This window comes from Hyaena hyaena, unplaced genomic scaffold (genome assembly GCF_003009895.1).
Source record: "Hyaena hyaena isolate Hyena2069 unplaced genomic scaffold, ASM300989v1 scaffold_744, whole genome shotgun sequence".
Lineage (NCBI taxonomy): Eukaryota > Metazoa > Chordata > Mammalia > Carnivora > Hyaenidae > Hyaena > Hyaena hyaena.
Genome location: NW_024081366.1, coordinates 563,598 through 570,865, shown reverse-complemented (window position 1 = coordinate 570,865; position 7,268 = coordinate 563,598).

Sequence of the window (7,268 nt, the reverse complement as noted above, 5' to 3'; positions counted from 1 at the left end):
CTTTTTTAACTTCCTTTGCTTTCCTAATCTACTACTCCACAGTTAGTTTAGATTATAAGCATTTCAAGGTAGGAACAACTTCTATATATTCCCCATAGTACCTAGAACAACGCCAGATCCTAATAAATGTTCCTTGCCAAAACAATAACAAAAACAACAACAACAACAAAAAACTGATGAGGGTCTCCTGGGTGACTCAGTAAGTTAGGCGGCTGACTTCAGCTCAGGTCATGATCTTACAGCTCCTGGATTCGAGCCCTGCATTGGGCTCTATGCTGACAGCTCAGAGCCTGGAGCTTGCTTCAGATTCTGTGTCACCCTCTCTATCTGCTCCTCCCCCGCTCATGCTCTGTCTCTATCTCTCAAAAATAAATAAACATTAAAATTTTTTTAAAACTTACGAATTTGAATGTACATATCCCTGGGAGTGGTAACACTTTAGGTTTAGGAATCATTTACATCTTATTATGGAAGAATTTCAATCTTTTGTGATTATGATTTGACCTATAAATTAGTGACTACAATGTACACACAAGTGAATTAGGCACTATACACATATGCAGATAAATGAGGCATAGTCCCTGCTTCCAAGGAGTTTGTTGTATAGTAGAGAGTAGGATTTGTTAGAGATGAGTAAAAGGAGCACTTAGCGAAGCCCATTCACATAGTTAAGCAACTGATAAAAATAAAATATATATATATATATACACACATACCATTTTCCTTTCAAATTACATGATAACAGAAATAATAATATTCATTATAAAAATCTTTTTAATATTTATTCATTTTTGAGAGAGACAGAGAGTGAGTGGGGGAGGAGCAGAGAGAGAGGGAGACACAGAATCAGAAGCAGGCTCCAGGCTCTGAGCTGTCAGCATAGAGCCTGATGCAGGGCTCGAACTCACAGACTGCAAGATCATGACCTGAGCTGAGGTCAGATGCCCAACCAACTATGCCACCCAGGCGCCCCAGTAATATTCATTATAAAATGTGTAAAATACTGAATAGTAGAAAATATAAGGAAAAAACAACTCATGATCCCAACGTGCAGAGATGAACATTGTTATTGTGATTGGTCAATATTCTAATTGATCTTTTTCCTAAATCCCTCTCTATGTACAAAATATATATAAATAGTTTTTCAAAATTTGATCCTACTACAGAGTCAGTTTTATACTCTGCTTTTTTTTTCACGTGTTAGCATTTCTCCATATCATTAAACTATCTTCAGAAACAAAATCCTTTCAAAATGACTGTATAATACTTCAGCATTATTTGAATGTACTGTAGTTCATATAACTATTCTTCTATTGCTAGATATTATTGGTTTTATGGTGTTTGCTTCTGCAAACAAAGATGCAATGCACCTACTGGTGGGAATGCAAACTGGTGCAGCCACTCTGGAAAACAGTATGGAGGTTCCTCAAAAAATCAAAAATAGAACTACCCTATGAACCTGCGATTGTACTACTAGGTATTTATCCAAGGGATACAGGTGTGCTGTTTCAAAGGGACACATGCACCCCAATATTTATAGCTGCACTATCAACAATAGCCAAAATATGGAAAGAACCCAAATGTCCATCGATGGATGAATGGATAAAGAAGCTATATATATACACACACAATGGATTATTACTCAGCAATAAAAAAGAATGAAATCTTGCCATTTGCAAATAGGTGGATGGAACTGGAGGGTATTATTAGTCAGAGAAAGACAAATACCGTATGACTTTACTCTTATGAGTACTTTACAATACGAAACAGATGAACATAAGGGAAGGGAAGCAAAAATAATATAAAAACAGGGAGGGGGACAAAAACATAAGAGACTCTTAAATATGGAGAACAAACAGAGGGTTACTGGAGGGGTTGTGGTGGGGGGATGGGCTAAAGGGGTAAGGGGTTTAAGGAATCTACTCCAGAAATCATTATTGCACTATATGCTAACTTGAATGTAAATTTAAAAAAATAAATTAAATTTTAAAAAATGCGATGCACATCTTTGTATATCAATTTTTGTCTAAATTCCTGAATTTTTCCTTAGGATAAGTTTCTAGAAGTTGGATGGATCAAAATTATGAACTTTTTATATTTATATATTCTTTTTTTTAGTTTTCTTTTTATTTTGAGAGAGAAATTGAGAGCATGAGCAGGGGAGGGGCAGAGAGAGAGGGAGAGAGAGAATCCCAAGCAGGCTCTCACAGAGCCCCATGTGGGTGGCCCCGTCTCACAAACCCTGAGATCATGACCCAAGCCAATCAAGAGTCAGATGCTCAACCAACTGAGCCACCCAGTTGCCCCATGCATATTCATTTTATATGACCAAATTTAATAATAGCTAACATTTACTTATCACCTAGAGGATGCCAAACACTATGCTAAGTGATTTGCATGTAATTTGAGATTAGTACTATTAATTCCCTCCATTTTATGAATGAGAAAACAGAGCAAGGAGTGATGCAGCTCCCCAGGTCCAGAGCTGGGCTGCCATCTCTTGGGGTATTCAACTTAAACCTGTGTTGTTCCTCCATTTGCTGTTGCTGTTCTTTTAAATCATGTAAAGAGATGAATGTTTAAAAGACTCTTGACACATATTACTTATGTGTTTTCCAAAAAGCAAATTACCTTCCCATCAATAGTATAGAATATGTACACATCACCACATCAGATCTGCCTTGAGAATTTCAGTGTTTTTCATCTTCACCAATTTCATTAATAAAAATTTGTATTTTGTGCATTATTAGTGTGTTAGAACATTTTTTCATAAATTCGTTGGTCATATGGATATCTTCTGTTTATGTCCTTTTCCATTTTTATTTTGAGTATTGTGGTGTTAAAAAACACCACATAAGAACGCTTCATATCATACTAGCATCAATTATGTTTTAAATATTTTTGCCAGATTGTGTTTGCCAATAAATCTGCTGGAGTCAAATCTAGCAATACTTTTATTTATGACTTTTCCATTGATTTTACACTTACAAAATTCTTCCGAATCTAGCAGCCCCTGGGTGGCTCAGTTGGTTGAGCATCCAACTCTTGATTTCAACTCAGGTCAGGATGCCATGATTGTGGGATATAGCCTCATGTGGAGCCCCACATCAGACACGCTAAGCATGGAGACTGGTTGGTATTCTCTCTCTCTCTCTGTCTCGCTCTCGCTCTCCCTCCCTCTGCTGCCCCTATGCCCCTCTGTCTTGCCACTAGCCACTAACTCAGGCTCTGTCTCTCTCAAATTAAAAAAAAAGAAGAAAATTCATCCCAATCTCAAAATTTAACATTTGCTTATACTTTTTATTTATAAATATTTTTATTTGTCCTTTTTAAATTTTTTTGATGTTTTATTTATTTCTGAGAGAGAGAGAGACAGCATGAGCAGGACGGTCAGATAGAGAGGGAGATACAGAATCTGAAGCAGGCTCCAGGCTCTGAGCTATCTGTCAGCACAGAGCCCAAAGCAGGACTCGAGCCAACAAACCATGAGATCATGACCTGAGCCGAAGTTGGACGTTTACCGAACTGAGCCACCCAGGCGCCCCCAGACTCCATTTTTTTTCTAATATAGTTTATTGTCAAGTTGGTCTCCACATAACACCCAGTGCTCATCCCCACAAGTGTCCTCCTCCATGCCCATCTCCCCCCTTCCCTCTCCCCAACCCCTATCAACCCTCAGTTTGTTCTCAGCATTCAAGAGTCTCTCATGGTTTGCCTCCCTCCCTCTCCCCCACTATTTTTCCCCTTCTTCTCCCCCATGGTCATCCATTAAGTTCCACCTAATTCACCTATACGTGCAAACATATGGTAGCTGTCCTTCTCTGCCTGACTTATTTTGCTCAGCATAACACCCTCAAGGTCCATCCATGTTGCTACACATGGTCAGGTTTCATTCTTTCTCATTGGCATGTAGTATTCCATGGTATAGATAAATCACATCTTCTTGAACCATTTGTCAGTTGGACACTTAGGCTCTTTCCATGTTTTGGCTATTGTTGAGAGTGCTGCTATGAACACTGGGGTACATGTGCCCCTATGCATCAGCACTCCTGTATCCCTTGGGTCAATTCCTAGCAGTGCTATTGCTGGGTCATAGGAGAGTTCTATTGTTAATTTTTGAGGAACCTTCACACTGTTTTCCAGAGTGGCTGCACCAGTTTACATTCCCAACAGTGTAAGAGGGTGCCCGTTTCTCCACATCCTCACCAGCATCTCGTGTTCTCTGATTTGCTCATTTTAGCCACTCTGACTGGCTTGAGGTGGTATCTCTGTGTGGTTTTGATTTGTATTTCCCTGATGAGGAGGGATGCTGAGCATCGTTTCATGTGTCTGTTGGCCATCTGGATGTCCTCTTTGGAGAAGTGTTTGTTCACGTCTTCTGCCCATTTCTTCACTGGATTGTTTGTTTTTCAGGTGGGGAGTTTGGTGAGTTCCTTATAGATTTTGGATACTAGTCCTTTATCTGATAGGTCATTTGCAACTATTTTTTCCCATTCCGTCAGTTGCCTATTAGTTTTGTTGATTGTTTCCTTTGCCGTGCAGAAACTTTTTATGTTGATGAGGTCAAAATAGTTCATTTTGGCTTTTAATCCCCTTGCCTTTGGGGTTGTATCAAAGAAGAAATTGCTGCGGTTGAGGTCAAGGAGGTTGTTTCCTGCTTTCTTCTCTAGGATTTTGATGGATTCCTGTCTCACATTCAGGTCCTTTATCCACTTTGAGTTTATTTTTGTGTATGGTGTGAGAAAATGATCTAGTTTCATTCTTTTGCATGTTGCTGTCCAGTTCTCCCAGCACCACCTGTTAAAGAGGCTGTCTTTTTACATTGGATACTGTTTCCTGCTTTGTCAAAGATTACTTGGCTGTACATTTTTGGGTCCAATTCTAAGTTCTTTATTCGATGTGCCTGTTTTTTGTGCCAATACCATACTGTCTTGATGATTACAGCTTTGTACCAGAGGCTGAAGTCTGGGATTGTGATGCCTCCCATTTTGGTTTTCTTCTCCAATATTACTTTGGTTATTCGGGGTCTTTTGTGGTTCCATACAAATTTGAGGAGAGTTTGTTCTAGTTTTGAAAAGAATGCTGGTGCAATTTTTATTGGGATTGCATTGAGTGTGTAGATTGCTTTGCGTAGTAATAACATTTTAACAATATTTATTTTCCGATCCGTAAGCATTGACATGTTTTTCCATTTCTTTGTGTCTTTTTCAATTTCCTTCATAAGTTTTCTATAGTTTTCATCATATAGATCTCTGATATCTTGGGTTAGGTTTATTCCTAGGTATTTTCTGGTTTTAGTGCAATTGTGAATGGGATCAGTTTCTTGATTTCTCTTTTTTTGCTTCATTATTGGTGTATAAAAATGCAACCGATTTCTGTACGGTGATTTTGTATCCTGCAACTTCGCTGAATTCATGGATCAGTTCTAGTAGCCTTCTGGTGGAGTCTGTCAGGTTTTCTATGTAGAGTATCATGTCGTCTGCAAAAAGTGAAAGTTTGACTTCTTCTTTGACCATTCTGATGCCTTTGATTTCCTTTTGTTGTCTGATTGCTGATGTTAGGACTTTCAGCACGATGTTAAACAACAGTGGTGAGAGTGGACATCCCTGTCATGTTCCTGATCTCAGGGGGAAAGTTCTCAATTTTTCCCCGTTGAGGATGATGTGAGCTGGGGGCTTCTCATAGATAGCTTTTATGATGTTTAAATAAGTTCCTTCTATTTCGACTTTCTCGAGGGTCTTTATTAAGAAGGGATGCTGGGGCGCCTGGGTGGCTCAGTCGGTTGAGTGGCCGACTTCGGCTCAGGTCATGATCTCATGGTTGTGGGTTCAAACCCTGAGTCATGCTCTGTGCTGACAGCTCAGAGCCTGGAGCCTGCTTCTGATCCTGTGTCTCCCTCTCTCTGCCCCTTCCTCGCTTGTGCTCTGCCTCTCTCTGTCTCTCAAAAATAAATGTAAAAAAAAAAGGGATGGTGTATTTTGTCAAATGCTTCTTCTGTATCTATCAACAGGATCATATGGTTTTTATCTTTTCTTTTGTTGATGTGATGTATCACATTGCTTGATTTGCGAATATTGAACCAGCCCTGTAACCTGGGAATGAATCCCCCTTGTTCATGGTGGATAATTCTTTTTATGTGCTTTTGAATTCGATGTGCAAGTATCTTGTTGAGGATTTTTGCATCCATATTCATCAAGGTTATTGGCATGTATTTCTCTTTTATTGCTGGGTCTCTGTCTGGCTTGGTAATCAAAGTGATACTGGCTTCATAAAATGAGTCTGGAAGTTTTCCTTCCATTTCTCCTTTTTTGGAATAGCTTGAGAAGAATGGGTATTAAGTCTGATTTAAATGTCTGGTAGAATTCCCCAGGGAAGCCATCTGGCCCAGGGCTCTTATTTGTTGGGAGATTTTTGATAACTGATTTTATTTCTTCACTAGTTATGGGTCTTTTCAGATTTTTTATCTCTTCCCGTGTGAATTTTGGTAATGAGTGTGTGTTTAGGAATTTGTCCATTTCTTCTAAGTTGTCCAATTTGTTGGCATATAATTTTTCATAGTATTCCCTGATAATGGCTTGTATTTCTGAGGGGTTGGTTGTAATAAATCCATTTTCATTCGTGATTGTGTCTATTTGGGTGATCTCTCTTTTCTTTTTGAGAAACCTGGCTAGAGGTTTGTTAATTTTGTGTATTTTTTCAAAAAAACCAACTCTTGGTTTCATTGATCTGTTCAACTGTTTCTTTGGTTTCTGTATTGTTTATTTCTGCTCTGCTTTTTCTATTTCTCTTCTCCTACTGGGTTTGGGGTGCTCTTGATGCTCTCCCTCTAGTTCCTTTAGGTGAGCTGTTAGATTTTGGACTTGTGCTTTTTCTAATTTCTTGAAATAGGCCTGGAGTGCAATGTACTTTCCTTTTAGGACTGCCTTTGCCTCATCCCATAGATTTTGGATTTTTGTTTTTTCTTTTTCATTTGTTTCCATATATTTTTTAATTTCATCTCTAATTGCCTGATTGGCCCATTCATTCTTTAGTAGGGTTTTCTTTAACCTCCATGTTTTTGGTGGTTTTCCAGACTTCTTCCTGTATTTGATTTCAAGTTTTATAGCATTGTGATCTGACAGTGTGCATGGTATGATCTCAGATCTTTTATATTTATTGAGGGCTGCTTTATGTCCCAGTATGTGATCTATCTTGGTGAATGTGCAATCTGCACTTGAGAAGAAAGTGAATTCATTCTATGGCCTCAGGATGTAGACTTCTAAATCAAT